This window comes from Trachemys scripta, chromosome 7 (assembly GCF_013100865.1).
Source record: "Trachemys scripta elegans isolate TJP31775 chromosome 7, CAS_Tse_1.0, whole genome shotgun sequence".
NCBI lineage: Eukaryota > Metazoa > Chordata > Testudines > Emydidae > Trachemys > Trachemys scripta.
In genome coordinates this window covers 99907395-99924424 of record NC_048304.1, presented here as the reverse complement: position 1 = coordinate 99924424, position 17030 = coordinate 99907395, and the positions used below count along the sequence as shown (strand labels likewise).

General features: G+C 40.8%; 1 long non-coding RNA gene across 1 annotated transcript in view; it reads right to left on the bottom strand.

Moving 5' to 3' along the window:
* The window catches only part of LOC117879764, a 105140-nt gene that overhangs the window by 1143 nt on the left and 86967 nt on the right, over positions 1-17030 (bottom strand). The window contains exon 3 of the long non-coding RNA XR_004646380.1: positions 1377-1425. This is a non-coding gene — a long non-coding RNA (uncharacterized LOC117879764). The remainder of the gene's footprint in view (positions 1-1376; positions 1426-17030) is intronic.

Here is a 17030-nt window from a genome sequence, read left to right as displayed (position 1 = left end):
CAGCTGCCAACTAGACATCGAGCTGTTGATCATTACCTGTTGAGCTTGACAATCTAGCCAGCTTTCTATCCACCTTATAGTCCATTCATCCAATCCACACTTTAACTTGCTGGCAATATCACATGTCCAAAGCATTAAGGGTGAAATCCTGGCCCTATTGAAGTCAGTAAGACTTTTGCCATTGACTTCAGCAGGCCCAGAATTTCACCCCATATTACAAATTACTACTTACAACTCATTCAAGTAGTAATGCAGAAAGGGTTTGACATGTGAGACTAGAGATGTATATGCAATGCATTTCAGGTGTTATCTTGCAAATTTGTATACCTTGTTTATTATTTTGAATCCATTTGGGCTCCTTACATATTGCAAGTATCAGTAATTTTATCATACCATGGTAAAAATGTGTTGAAAGGATTAATTGCCCTACTCATGCTGAAGCATTAGCTATGTTTATACTCAATAACACTAATAAAAAAATCATTGCATTTCTAAGGGCTTGTCTAAATTACCCACTGGATTGACGGACAGTGATCGATCCAGTGGGAGTCAATTTATTGCATCTAGACTAGATGCGATAAATCGCCCACCGAGCGCTCTCCCATCGACTCAGGTACTCCACCAGGACGAGAGGCGCAGGCAGAATCAACGGGAGAGCGTCAGCCATTGACTTACCGCAGTGAAGACGGTAATAACATAGCTGAAGTAGGCTGACTTCAGCTATGTTATTCACACAGCTGAAGTTGCTTAACTTAGATCGATCCCCCTCGCCGCAGTGTAGACCAGGCCTTAGTGTAGCTAGAAAGGACTGAAATTTCAAATGTATATTGGGACAGAACTGAACTTCAAGAAGAATGGAACACTTCTGCACTAAAATGCTTTTTAATATTAATAAAGCCATCAGAAAAATCTACAGTATTAGTATAACCAGCATGATGAAAAATGACTTCATCTTACAGCATGCTGAATTGCTCATTTAATTTTTGTGTGTGTTGATTAAGATGCCTTTGGCTGAATTTTATATCGCTTACTATAATGTCTTACCCTTTTCTCCAAAATACATTGAAATAGACAAACTCAAGTTTACCAAGCCATTATGTAAATTATCAGATTGACAACACAGCCCTGATTCCCACCATGCATGTATATTGATATTAATTCCATTTGCTACAATTAGTTCTATCTTTAAACAAAATTGCTGTTGCATCAATCTCACCTAGTAGTTTTACTCTTAAAAAAAAAAAAAAAAAGTAGTAATGCAACTAGTGGTAACACTGTACTGATAATTGTCTTAATTACTATGTTACATGAATGGCTGAGGGAACTGAATGAACTTAGTTGTCTATGCAGAAGAAGAGCACTGAGTAGAAACTCACCCAGCAGACAATTTCCCTTTTAGTAGCCCAGAAGGAACTTCAGTTGTACCTGTAGGAAGACATAGAAGCAAGTCTATGGTAAGAAGGACACCACTATTCTGCAATCAACTCAGACATTAAAAAAAAAAAAAATGGACCAATGGGATATTGGTCTGAGTGCTACAGTATGCAAGACAAGGGTTGTGGAATTTGGAATTGTGTTGGAGATTTTTGAATTGATAGTGGGCATTGTGCTTGGAGACCTAGTCAAAGGGATGAGATTGCCAGTCTGTTGACATGTCTATTTTGCTGGTAATATAGGAAGGCCACTTTCTTTCCTTCTCCCCACACCATGCCTCAGTTTAGCACATGGGGGCATAAATAGGAGGAATGGGATGAAATCAAGATGTTTTTGTTCTTTTGAAATCAAAACAGTGACTCAGGTTTTGTCAAACCTGATCAGGGCATTTGATGGCCACTTCTACCTAATATACATTGTTAACAAGTATCTTCATATTGCTGACTGATGTTCAAGTGGATATTTATTGACCAATATTTCCAAACTGGTCAAGTCTTGGATGACATCTCTTAAAAGAATATAAATTCTGAAGACATTTAAATTATTCTTTTTTCCCCCCTGTAACAGTAGAGCAGAGAACTGCTCTTTTGTTCTGATCTATAATCATATTTGGCTCAGCTATGCAGAGTTAAAGTTTAATTGCAATACAGAGGAACCTTATTCTACTGAATCAATATTATTTAATAATTCCAGGTCTTACACATAGTTGGACCCATCTTTTCTATTTCTGAGTTTTATAATCTGGTACCGTATGCTGAACTCATTATGACAACAACACTAATGAAGGGATGTTAAAACACAGCTTTAGAATTCTTTCAGTTGCTCTAGTATTTAACCAACACAATCAGGAGCACCACCAGCTTTTTTGCCGCCCTAGGCGGTGGAAGGTCCCACCCCCGAAATGCCGCCCCCGAAATGCTGACAGCGACCGGGGCGGCGGAAGATCCAGCTGTTGCGGTTGCCACCTCCCAAATGTTAGCACCCTAGGTGACCGCCTAGGTCACCTAATGGGTTGCGCAGGCCCTGAGTACAATATTAGAAAATGATTGAATACAATTAAATATCCTGCACTAAACTATAATAAAAGTATCCTTCAAAATGCAGTGGGAAAGTTACTGACAAAGCCTCTTAAATAAAAGTACAAACATGATGTTGGACTTCAAGTAAAGAGTCCCCTGAAAACCCATGTTTAAGAAAGAAAAACTTTTGACATTAAAGATTACCATAACTTCCTCATTCAAATAAAAAATAAAGAGTATGTTGATACCTGTTTGTAGCAGTGCAAGACTCACCCCTGCAGTGCCTCCTGTTGGGAATTAGCTCTGCCAGCCTTGGAACGCCCTCTGCAGGCCGGTATCCGCCTTGCCTCTGGCCCTGTGTCACACCCTGGACCCCAGTGCCCTTTTACCTGGGGTGCTGCCCCCTAGCAGTAAACCCTCAGTCTTAGGGTCTCCCCTCCCCAGGGAGCCCCAACCCACTAGTCCCACCTCATTTCAGTATAAGGCTACTGCCAGTCATTGTCTAGCCCCACACCCTGGGGCAGACTGCAGTATCAGCCTACTCATCACTGGCAAGGTTGGGTTTGGACCTGCTGCCTTGGCCTACCCCTGGGCTGCCATCTGCAACCCCCAGTACCCCTTGGCCTTCTGCTAGGCCACAGTCTGGGGCTTTCCAGGCTGGAGCTCCCCAGCTCCTCTGTCTTTCCCCAACCCTGCTCCACTCAGGTACCCTGTCTCTAGCTCCCTGCAGTCAGGCCCTTCTCCCTCTACAGGCAGAGGAAGACTATTAGCCTCTGGCTCCCAGCCTTTTATATAGGGCCAGCTGTGACCTGATTGGGGCATAGCCCAGCTGCAGCCACTTCCCAATCAGCCCAGCTTAGCCGCTCCCAGCCGCAACCTTCCCCCAGGGCTGTTTTAAGCCCTTCAGGGCAGGAGCGGGGTAACCACCCCGCTACAATGTTTTAGAAATATAAAGATTAAGAATTGCTGCATGGTAAAAATAAAAGTTTTGTTAGTTATTCTTGAATAGTTTATAATTATGGATAGTGAATGAATTTGGATAGGACAAGATCTATGCCAAGGCTTTGGACTACATTTTGCCTAACATGATGAGCGTTGTCTTGACAATTTTTTTCTTATATAGACTTATGTAGATAATGCTTTGCTTATTGCTGACAATAGAAAAGGGATGTTTTGTTATTGCATTGAAAGATTTAGATAAAAGAAAGTGAATTAGTATACTACACAAAAGGTAGTGCTAAAAGTCCATTTATTGGGAAAAAGAAGCCATGGAAACATAATGACATGAAAATGGGGTAAAAAAAACAAAAAAGTTTAAATTGAAGTTTGTAAAACTATTGCATAATGCTAAGTGGAGAAAAGCTAATGATTATATAATGTGGAAAGATATCCCCAAGAAAATGAACAAGGCCCAGTTAGGAAAAATACTAGACCAAAAACTGAAGGAGGGAGATTGAAAGACCAGACATCAAAGGCTGAGATGACCATCATGAAGTGCAGGAGAACTTTCCAGAAATCAGTAACTTGAGCTGCTACCCATTTAATCTTATCTGTTTATTATCTGGCATGAACATGTTCAGAAACGATAAGTGACAATAATTCTGTCTCAAAATTTATAAATAAATGTGACAATTTATTGAGTCTAAATTATGTGGACTTGTAACTCAATTTCTCATCTTTAACACCCAACAAAATACATATGCTAAACCACTAGCCACGTTTCAACTTCTGTAGCGATAGTCTGGCTGCCTTAAGTGCACCTATGGTTTCAATATGATGTGTTATCCCCTTGAGTCTTCAGTACACTGGCCCAGAACCTGAGCTGCAGCCCAGGAGCACTCAGCACAGCTCAAGATGGAAGGAATGAAGGAGAAGGAAAGGTGTCAAGGTGTCGTTAGAACCATTGCTTATCCCCGACCCTGTTCTAATCTGCACTGCGTTAGACACATTGGCATAACTTATATTAGTCTGAAGACTATTCTGAGCTGCACAGACTGAAACAAGATCAAGGGTCTAATCCAGAAGCACGATTGGCATGATAGGAATACCCCCAGCTATATCTCCTTTCCTATGTCTACATGTTCTTTACCACTCAGAGGAAACAGGTTGTTAGGAGTCACTACAACAGCTCTAGAAGACCAAAGGATCCTTCACAAGAGAGTTCTTCTAGGAGCTGTCTAAGGCAGCCTTAGGATAGTTTTGTTCCAGAGAGCAGCACCAAGCTGCACTACTACAGCTGAGGATCTGGTCTACTGTGCCTTAAAGTTTTAGGTACATAAGGACAGTAATATTTCTACCCTAGAGGTGCTTCAAGTCAGTAATAGGTAAAATGATTCCTGTACATACAGTCTGTAAAGTATTTCGGGTCCATGAAGGTAAACAGTGCTAAATAAATGCAGATATTACTACTGTTGTATTAAATATAATATTGTTATGCTGGGCACCACAATGAAGCTGTTGGGCATGATAGTAGTTTTCCTTTTAGGCTAAATGATGGAATAATTAAATGTCCCTTAGTCTGGCGACGGATGAAACAATGCAAAACCACCACCCAAGGACCAGAGTGGATGCAAACTGGGTAGTGCCTGGGCCATGAGGTCCAAGAGGTTTCCCAGGGTCTGACTGATTTGATTGCTGTGTAAGTGTGATAGAAGCAGATACAAGTGCACAGAGAAAGCAGCAGGGAATTAAAGGAAACCCCAGAGACAGCAAAAGAAACACTTGAAGCATGGTCCTGAGAAAAAGGTAAGAGAGACCTTTTGGAAAGAGTGCTGGCTGGAAACAGGCTTGGAACTGTGTGCAGGGAAATGGGACTTCATGTAAATTTTTTTGCAAATAATCAGAACTGCATCAAAGAAATAGCTAACTCCATCATCACTTTCTCCTCTAATGGACACGACCTGCAAGATCTCAAATACTGGCTAGCTGCTCAGGTCAAAAGAGGTTATAACAGAACAAGGAGTAATGGTCTCAAGTTGCAGTGGGGGAGGTTTAGGTTGGATATTAGGAAAAACTTTTTCACTAGGAATGTGGTGAATCACTTGAATGGGTTACCCAGGGAGGTGGTGGAATCTCCTTCCTTAGAGGTTTTTAAGGTCAGGCTTGACAGAACCCTGGCTGGGATGATTTAGTTGGGAATTGGTCCTGCTTTGAGCAGGGGGTTGGACTAGATGACCTCCTGAAGTCCCTTCCAACCCTGATATTCTATGATTCTATGATCATTCTATGTATTAACAGGCCATGACACTCACTGTCTATACATTGACTATGCTCAACTTAAAGTATAATCGCAAAATAAAAGCCTTGTTCTTTTGTGTTATGCAATGGGAACTATTTCGGACAGCCTATGCTTTGACAGTTCCCAACAGTACAAGTATAGACACCTGACTATCAGCTTTTCTCTTCTACAAGAGAACTGGTAAAGTGGCAAATTGCTGTATTGCTAATGATGAATAAAAATGCAGACAGCTCTTTAGACACTGAATGCTCCAGATACAGATAGGAGATATACTACTACTATGCCTGTAAATTCCTGAAGTATTTTCTGCACATTGATAAATGCTTGAACCTCTCAGTTTCATTTGCCTGGGCAGGGTGGATCAGTTATCTGACCGGGGGGGGGGGAGTCAATGGGTGAATGAGCAGATCATGAAAATGATTTTTTTTTATTGAGAGAAGACACTAGAAATATAGAGCTAGATCCTTAGCTGGTGTAAATCAGTGCAACTTCACTACCACAAAAAATCTGCCTCTCCCTCCCCAATAGTGCTTATTTCTATGTCTGAGTAAAACCACTAGTTTCAGTGGTTACCTATTTGTAACAAAGAATTCTACCAGCCTTCATCTGCACAAACCACTCTTCATACTCCACAAATCACCATCAGCGGAGAACCCCTGGAAAATGTGGACCATTTTCCATACCTTGGTAGCCACCTCTCCCAAACAGCCAGCATTGACACAGAAATTAAATACAGGATCCATTGTGCCAGAACATCCTTTGGAATATGACTCAAAGGAGTCTTCAATGATAGGGATCTGCAAACAGGCACCAAGAACTTGGTTTACAAGGCAGTTGTCATCCCCACCCTTCTCTATGGGGTGAAACCTGAGTAACCTATAGATGACATCTCAAGCGGCTGGCGTAGTTCCAACAGCACTTTAACGTGGCTGTGTAGTCGTGGCACCAGCACTGGGAGCGCTATAAAAAAAACCCATCTCCACGAGGGGAGTAGCTCCCAGCACTGGTGCACTGTCTACACTACCACTTTACAGCGCTGAAACTTGCAGTGCTGAGGGGGGTGCTTTTTCACCCCCCTGAGTGAGAAAGTTGCGGCGTCTAAAGTAGCAGTGTAGACAAGGCCTAACATCAGCGTTCTCTCTGCAGCCAACATCAGCAGTACAGAAGCGCAGGTCATGAAACACCAACTCTGCTGGGCTAGCCACTGTGCTGCACAGCTGTAGCACTTCAGTGTATATGTGCACCAACAGTGTATATGTACACCAATTCGTACACCAACAGGAGGGGTTCTCCCATCAGCATAGGTAATCCACCGCCCAAAGAGGTGGTAGCTAGGTTGATGGAAGAATTCTTCCATAGACCTAGTGCTGTCTACAGGAGTATTTAGGTTGGTTTAACAATGTCACTCAGGGGTGTGGATTTCTAGTGTAGACAAGGCCTAAGAGTTTGAATAGGAAGCCATCAGAGGTAATGACAAACAATTAAAGCCACTTAAAGGGAAAAAAGAAATTTAACAAAACAGAGGTTTGCCCTGTCTGTGAATAGAAATAAGAGACTATTTTCAGTATGACAGAGGAGGGAGTTGATTTGGCTACTTCCACCTTTTCATGTTCTGTATGTATATATATATATATATATATATATATATATATATATATATATATATATCTTCTTACTATATGTTCCATTCTATGCATCTGAAGAAGTGGGCTATCGCCCACGAAAGCTTATGCGCAAATAAATTTGTTAGTCTCTAAGGTGCCACAAGTACTCCTGGTCTTTTTTTAGAGGAGGGAGAAGCACACTGTATCCATTCACTGAAGAAAATACTTTATGGGGTAGGGAGTGTTTTCACAAGCATTTGGATTCTGGTTCTTGAGAAACCAGCCAGCTCTGCAACAAGCTGAACCTGGTGGGTTGGGAGGGGTGGAAATGTACTTCATTACATAGGAAAGGTAACTATTAATAAGTGTAGATCCAGGTTCGTATTTTATGATTTTGTTTCGTACTGTAACTACTTGTTTCCACAACTTTCTCAAGTCTAGTTAAATCCTTATCCTTTCTTAAATAAACCTTCTTTCGTTTTATTTTAAGCGTTCTCCAGTACTGTGTGGCTCACAGGAGCAGTGGTTTAAAAGTAAAACTGGTAAACTTCTAGGGTACACTGCAACTTTGGGTGCAGAGGAGCTGGAGTTTCTGTGCGTAGTCAGTGTCGGGGGTGGATATATCAGTGGAACAATTCAAAGGGACTTGGGGATGGAGGTACACCTGCAAGGTGAAGACAGGGCTGGCATAGCCTGGAAGAGAGTGCGTGATAGGCTGAAAGGCTGGTAGTGTTAGGGAGCTGACACCCAAGAAAGACTCTGTCTCTGTGTAGGCAGGAGGTAACAAGATGACTCAGTCCTGGGTGTCCCAAGAACCCTCACACTATCTCCTGATTAATTTTATTGTTGTTCCCCCATTAAACTTTTATTGTTGCAAAGGTTAAGGCTGTGCAATACTTAGCTGTGTCTTTTATTATAAGTAGGTCAGTGTGTGTTTATAACTTGGATAGTAGCAAATGAGGGAAATTTTCTGACTTTCATCTCACAAAGGGATATTATTATTAGTTATATGGCACTAGATTCTGCTGCTCGTAATATCAGTTACCCACAAAGATGTATCCATACACTGCAGAGCTTTCTTTTAAATTAAGTTTTCAAAAGTTAGTGGGCACAAGTGATGAAAGAATTCATAGCTTTAAGAGAATTTGTTTAGTTCTACCTCCACCCCCCCACCCGCCCCCAAAAATGGAAAAGTGGATTGTGAGAGTTGGCCAGTTCCTGACACTTCAAGGACTTGATCCAAAGCCCATTGAAAGCAATAGGAATCTTTCTCATGCTATCAAGGGGGTTTGGATCTAAGTAAATAAATCAACATAGCAGATGCATCTCAATGTTCTGAACAATTTAAAGATGACAGACTGTTTTTAAAAATGGGATCCTAAGCAAAATCCCTGCGGACTAAAATTCAACGTTTACATGACAACAATCAATAGCAATAGCTTGCTAGAATGCAACATAATTAAATTATCAGTGTTTAGTCTTCAGCCTCACAGATGTCTGTAGGATAAGTTAGCACATGAAATGTCAATATTATAATTCTTCCTGAACAAAACACTGTCCTACAATTCTCCATAGGGTTGCTTTCAGCAGTACATATTGTTCATCACAAAGACATGTGTAAATGAATGATGACCACTTCATTTCTTCCTTGTTTTTGTTCATTTGTTGGTGTGTGTTTTTTTTTTGTTTGGTTGGTTTTTTTATTGAAGGAGTGTTAAAAGCTGAAATAAATGTGGGCACCTTAAACCAAGTAGTTTTCTGCTGAGTAGAAGGCAGAATTATATCTTCTCTCCTTGATGGAGAGAAAGTTGATACATAGGCCACAATAATTCTCATTAGCAGTATTGGGAGTTGTATGAATCCAGGCAAAATGAAGTGAGAATATGTCCCTGAACATTTATTTTTGTATCTATATGCCTTTCGACTTGCCAACAATTCTAGGAACCTTCCAATATGCACTACCTAAAGCAGCGAGGTTAGATTAATGGAATAGGGGCCAAGATTGTTAGGCATTAGTACTTTATACTAGAACCATCTCTCTCAACCATTCAGAACCAGCTTTAAAGAAGCAGGAAACCAGGGGGTTGGGAAAAGAAGAGATTTTGACTATGTAAGCACTTAAAATAAAATGTGCTTATTGAACTACTTTAATATGCCCTCCCTACATCATCTAGGATGTTCCTATCCCAGCTGAGCAACTAGTTCACTCAATAGCTTTGGGCAAATAACTTGGCCTCCACCGACCTCAGTTAACTCATTTGGGAAATACTAAAAAGATACAGATTTTGAATCTCCCTAGGTAAGTCAATTACAGCAAACAGAAATTGCTGCATGTGTAGTAGACTTGATTTTTCAGGTCTCTTGCACATTGTGCTACTCAACTACTCTACTGTATATTGTACCAGGCAATGCTGACATTGGCCAAAGTCCTTTATTTTATTAGCAGCTGTGACCTATCATAACCTACTTTGACAGCCAACATGATATAAATATCTGTAATCCAATGTAGTAAGAATAACATATAGCAAACACAAACTTAATTGAAAAGCAACTAAGCCTTAGAAAGTAGGTAAAGTGCTGAATTCTGTTCCAGTTTACACCAGTGTAAACTCAGAATGATTTTAATGAAGTCAGTGGAGACACGTTAGTGTAGAACTGGTACAAGTGAGACCAGATTCAGTCCCAGTGTCTGCATTTGTATTCCATCCACAGACAATGTATAATCACAGGAAACTTTTCTATCAGACCATTGCCTCATTTTAACATGAGCAGCTAGTCAAAGTTTGGAGCCTGGAGACTTCCAGCTAGAAGTAGAAATTGATGGAAGCTGGTATTTTCTTTGATAGAATCTTGTTTCTTTACAAGGAATGTATGAAGTCCTGCTTCTCCAAACTCAGGAAGAAGCAAGAAAAAAGGGAGTGGTTTCTTAGGCCTGGTCTTCACTTAAAACTTAGGTCGACCTAGCTATGGCACTCAGGTATGTGAAAAATCCACACTCCTGAGCACCATGACGCTGCTGACCCAACCTCAGGTGCGGGCACAGCTATGTCAACAGAAGAATGCTTCCAGCAGCCTAGGTACCGTTGCTCGGAGAGGTGGAGTTCCTACATCAATGGAAGAACCCCTATCACTGTAGTCTGCATCTACACTATGGAAGTACAGTGGCATAGATATGGTGCCACTGCTATGCCACTCTAGTAACCATAGTGTAGGTAGGATCTTAGCTTACAACCACAAACCTCTATAGCCAACTCACTCAAAAGCTCTCTCTTAAGCTTTTTCCGGGGTCACACTGTGCTCACCAGCAATTGCTTGGCTTTCATGCTTTTGCCTCTGACTCTCTCTGTTCTCAGTTCCTGTATCTACAGCCTTCCCTTAATCTCCTCCTCCCTTCCCCCCCAAAAGCCCTCTGCCCATTCAGTCTAAACTCTGGGTGAGTTCACAACCCCCTTTTGCACTAGGTGGTTTCTTCTGATTAATTCATCCTCACACATATGTTAATTGTAGGGTGCATCATCACACCTGATCTCAGTGAGGTTTTAGATCAACCCTCAGCAAAGTTTCACCCAGCTCATAGTAATAGGAAAACTTTTTTACCCAGTGACATAAAGCACAACCTTCTCTCTCTTTCCAGAAGCCAAGATTCTCACCAAACCTCAGTTTGGGAGTGAAATAAAATCCTAAATACCTGGCTGCAGAATCATTTTACATTAAGAATCATGATCAATTCAATATTACTCATTTATCCATCTATTTTCCACAAGCTGAATTAGACTTTTCACTACTCGTTTATTTTCATTTAAATAGTATACTGTAGGAGCACACTAGCAAGTCAGGAGGCAAATCTTCTGTGTGACATGTCATTGCTTGGTGTTTGTTTCAGGTTCTTTTTGTTTATTTTTCTTTCCTGATGACCTATAAGAATCCAAACTAAATTACATAAAACCTAATTTCTAATGCCAGCCATGATTCCTTGTGCCCCCCTGAAAGTAAAGGCTGCTCCCACAGGCCATCCCAAAGGAGCAGAGACCTTTCATAGCTCCCATAAATAAAACCCAGCTGTAAGAATCCAAGCCATTGTAGCTTACACTTATGTATGAGAGGTTTGGTTAGACCAGGGGTCGGCAACCTTTCAGAAGTGGTGTGCCAAGTCTTCATTTATTCACTCTAATTTAAGGTTTCGCGTGCCGGTAATACATTTTAATGTTTTTAGAAGGTCTCTTTCTAAGAGTCTATAATATACAACTAAACTATTGTTGTATGTAAAGTAAATAAGGTTTTTAAAATGTTTAAGAAGCTTCATTTAGAATTAAATTAAAATGCAGAGCCCCCTGGACCAGTGGCCAGGACCCGGGCAGTGTGAGTGCCACTGAGAATCGGCTCACGTGCCGCCTTCGGCACATGTGCCATAGGTTGCCTACCCCTGGGTTAGACCATATTAAGTTTTGTCTTTGATCTTTGAAGCATAAATATTTTTAAATGTTGTTTAAACCTTGTGGAAGTCAGTGGGCATAATTACTGCCTTTCTTTCACGATAAATGTAAAGAAGCCATTCAGTTCTTTTATGTAACCAGGCAGCAGAAATAATAGGAGCACTATTCAAAACACAGGGACATTGCAAGTCTAAAGGAGAAGCTAAATCGTATGGCCCAAGAGGGTTCCATGGGGACTGAGATAGCAAACACAGAATATAAGGCAGAAAGTAGTGGAGCTGTGTACATCTGGGTCTCAGAGAAAAGAAAAGACCAGAGAAGCTCCAGACAGACACAGGAGCACCAGTATAGTGGCCCTAGGAAAAAGCTGAGAGACAGGTTTTGGGTTAAGTACTGACTGAAAAGAGGTTTGGAGCGGTGAGCAAATAAATAGTCTCCTATTTGATTCCTGCTGTGTGCAGGGAACCAGAACTTTATTCTTTGTAAAAAAATTGCATCAAAAAACCCAAACAAAAACAAAAAAAACCCATGGACACACAATACAGACTATCATCAATTTCTCCTCCTAGCAGAAACCACCTGCAGGGCCCTGAACTTTGGATAACTGCTCAGATCAAAAAGGAGTAACAATATTAATACAAATTGCTTTTTTTCATAGGATGTTCCTGTTTATCTTTCTTCTCTTGATTCACAGTACTTTGCTCTTTGTTTCCCTTCCTCTCTATCCATTTCTTCTGTGATATTCAGCCGATTGGTGCATTATATTTTATGACAGCTGGTAACCTTGTAAAGGGAACAAGGTTTGCCATTTCTATAGCACACTTGCTAAGAAGGTATGCTGGAAATGGATGAATATTATATTATGTTCTAAACTGCTTGGAAATTCTTTGATGTACTGTATGCAAGATGATAAAATACTAACAAAGCAAGTGTATAAAGAAGAGTAACACAGCTCTCCTTAAAGAGGAGCTCACCATAGATGGCTCAGTGTCTCCACATTTCAAATCACATTAAAACAACACGCAAGGAGTCATCCCAGGTTCAACTAAGATTAGTAGTTCAAATCTTGTTTAGTAATTTTCAGCTGTAAAAGGCAAAAATAATTTGGATCTCATTTCAGGTGATTCTGTCTTTAAATAAAACTTTATATTTGAGACATAAACCTACAATAATAAGGACTTGCTTGCATTAAAGGCATTTTGTCACCGCTCAGGCCTCAAATTAGATCTACCAACTTGGTTTTGGTTTTCACATTTCACTGTCCTCTCTGGCTGGCTGTTTAGTTCAGTTCTTATTTGCAGGGTGAGTATTGGAATTTACAAAATATAACAGCACAAAGAAGGATCCTGTTATCTACAATGAAGGAGAGGAAGCTTCCTGGAAGTTTACAGGCCCTACCTTCTCCTTGTATAGCAGAATACCTGGATGGTGAACAGACTGTAAGCCACTTTCCTCATCAGCATCAGGGGTGTTCAGAGTGCTTTGCATTCTGGCAATCATAAACGGGTAATTTATAGAAGCCTCACCTGCACTTCAGACAAAAGTGGCCTCCGTACTGAAGAACCCAATCTCTGTCCTCCCACTTCAAGTTTTGCACCAGAGACAGGTTTCAGAGTAGCAGCCGAGAGACTGCTGAGCTAGAATTGATATGCAAACTAGACACAATCAACTCCGGTTTGAATAAGGACTGGGAATGGCTGAGCCATTACAAACATTGAATCTATCTCCCCTTGTAAGTATTCTCACACTTCTTAACTGTCTGTACTGGGCTAGCTTGATTATCACTTCAAAAGTTTTTTTTCTCTTAATTAATTGGCCTCTCAGAGTTGATAAGACAACTCCCACCTGTTTATGCTCTCTGTATGTGTGTATATATATCTCCTCAATATATGTTCCATTCTATATGCATCTGAAGAAGTGGGCTGTAGTCCACGAAAGCTTATGCTCTAATAAATTTGTTAGTCTCTAAGGTGCCACAAGTACTCCTGCACCAGAGACAGTTCAGTTGGTCTTGAAGAGCTGACCCCAGTAGTTTATAATCCTACCAGCTTTGACTTGCTTCCCCTTACTGTCATCCTGTGCAACACAGCCTACCTTCAGTTATACTCCTACAACTCCACAGAAGTGGGCAGGATGGCACAAGTATAACAGAACAGAGTTTAGCCCTGTTTGTTTCTCTCTGAGAAATCAAGCTGTCAGTGCCACAGATCCTAGCAAGTTCCTCCTTCCAGCCAACCACTAGGTCAGTCATAAGGGGAATTCAAGCATCTCTGTTCTGGCTCCCCTGTGATGTATTAAGCTGTAGGGCCTCAGCAGGCTGCAGACTAGTTCCTCCCTTGGCCTCTCTGGCACATTTCCTGGGCACTGACTCTCAGTATGCTATCCCTTCTCTGAAATGGGGCTCCTCAGCCCACCAATCCTAAGCCCCAGAACCAGCACTGATCCCTGATATACCCCAGTTACTTAAACACTTCTCCCCCAGAACTCCATGCCAAAGGTGTGAAGCTTCTGGTTTACAGTTTAACTCTCTCAAGGGCATGCAGCAATAGTAAGCAGTTAAACAGAGTCAGTATCTAACACCTTTATGCTCTTTAACATTTAGTCACATAAAGCACAAGAGACTACTGATTCTACAGACCAATAAGCATCTCAAACCCCAATGTCCCTCACTTCTATCTCAACCTTCCCCTGTGAGTCCTTGGGGAACAGCAATTTTTTTAACCGAAAAATTTTGCAATATCAATCAGAATTCATAAATGGTACAGATAGCCTTAATGGATTACTAAAAGTAAATTAGTGTTTTCTGTTTCTTGGTGACTTTAATTCCATAATTACTAAATGAAGTTTCCTTAATAATTTACTGTAAACATCAAATCTGTGCTAATCAGTAATATGCTACTTTATTTAATTCTCTTAATTGTTGTTCAAGCTTTTCTTTAAAGCCATTTGAATTTTTACAAACCAAAAATACACAGATTAACATTTCTACTGGTCCTGGCATTTCATTTTGAAGTAAATTTTACAGAGTAGTTGCACAGAGTCATAAATGTCACGTATCAGAGACTGTAATTGGATGGCCCTAACCCTAGTCAGGGCCTGTTTACTGGCCCCGATTCTATTCTTACCCAAAGTACACTATCTGGCACACACCCTAAATCTAGTCTGGGCCCATGAATTTGCCATCTAACCCATGCTCATGAACTAGTACTACAATAGGCTAGAAGCTAACTGGCCCCAACCCTCTCCTTACACCAGACCAGAAAACTTGACCTTCCGTACTCTTAGTCTGGGAATCAAATTTCATTTCACTTCTAACCCTACAAAATCCAAAAACTAGCCACCCTAACCCAGGCACATGGTCTTGCTCCAAGCCTAATCCTAGCCCTCACCTTCAAATTGGTTTTACAATCTGGTGCTAAACCTAGTCAGAGAATACAACTTTGACCTAACAAGCCCTCACCTATTCCAAGAACAAGCCCAAAAATTGCCACTTGATTGGACATGTAAAATGTCACAGACTTTAAAGGTAGACTAAACCTATGAACTGGCCTCAATCCTAATCCTTAACTGGCTCATAAATTTAACATAAACCTAGCCCTGTTTCATGAAGTGAGGCTCAACATAATCCTATCTCACATCCATGGACTAGTATACAATTAACTATTTTAGGCAAACAAATTGGTCTCGACCCTAACCCCAGCAGAGTCCCAAGAACAGCTTGTTCCCTGAAAAGATCTTATAAAATGGCTCTAATTGTAACCCTTACTTGGTTGCATGAACTTGATACAATCTTATATCTAGGATAAAAACAAACCAAAAAAGCTATCCCATCCTGAACATAACCCTTTCTTGTACCCCTGAACTGATTTTAATCTACATCTGTAGATGCTTCTTTTAAGGTAGATGTCAGATTCCATGACCATACCTGCAGTTTTGTTCTCCACTTATTTCCATGTCACAAGCATTACATAATATGAATTCACAACTCTAAATCTAAACCTAGTTTAAGAGAAAGATTATTCATTTAACTCTGGATTACAATGGGGCTCTGTTGCTGCTCTGTTTTCTTTTTGTTCTCAGTTTCGCAGATTGTCAAGAGATCATCTAAAAAATGAACAGGCAGATCTGGAGCAGAAAAGCAATGTCTTGCAGATGCACTGTGGGAATCCTGAAGTGTATGGCACAGCTGGATCTGGGCTCATTTTGCATTTGAAAACTGCATTGCTTTGTTCACAACATTTTGTGCGCCTGCTAAAACAAGGATCATGGTTCACATGATCAGGCAGGAATTGCAAAACATTTGTATTTAAAATACAAAGTAATGCCTTAGCCACAGTTGAAAGGGTTCATGCGATTATGTATGGGATTTCTCATGCAAAAAAAAAAGTACTTTTTTTGGTAGGACATTATATAGTGCAGAAACCGAGGGGCAATCTTTCATGTCTGTAAACCGGATCCTACCTTGGGTCACAAATGAAAATGTGATTGGTGATGTCATTCTTGTCCCATTTGCCCAGGTCATAAATCTGCCACACAGTTTCATAGTCTTGACAATTTCTGCTCATGAAAGGCCCGATTCAATGCCCAGTGAAGCCAATGGGAGTCCTTTCATTGACTCTTACACAGTGTTGTGTCTAGTCCAAAAAGCTAATGGGTATTGCAGGTGCACTGGCAGAGCTGCCTGGGGGAGCTTGCAGAGCACTTTGTTTTGCCACTCATGCAACAGTTAACTTGCAACTTTGAAAGAAAAACTGCATGGAAATAATGGGGGGTTGAGTAGGTATCATTTAGTTTTATTCCTAAAGTGCCCACCAAAGCAAAATCACTGGCAGCATGTTCAACCAAAAAATGTCAAATTAGAAACCAAGCACTCCAATGCAACCACTCAGGCATTTAGGCCCCAATCCCTCTGCCAAAAGCAAGTAGAATTATATCATCACTTATTTTAATAAAGAAACGGATTCCTGTGATATGGCTCGTGGCACTGAAGCGTGTGGGAGACTGTGAGATGTCATGAAAGGATATGACCTCGATCTGTATCACTGCTACATTTTGCCATTTAGAATGTGTAAGGTGAATGGACTGATTCATAACATATTTGGATGATCAGCAAGTTAGAGGAGTGGGGAAGGGGGATATAGTCAAACATTGAATTCCAAATTCCTTACCCAGGTACAGAAATGTAAGGTTGCCTAAAGTAAGGCCTCACACACTGCTGCTCTCCTTCCAGATGCCACGTCCCAACACAATCTCAAAGATACTGAAATATCCTTTAGGAAAATGTGGGAGAAATTCTGAGATC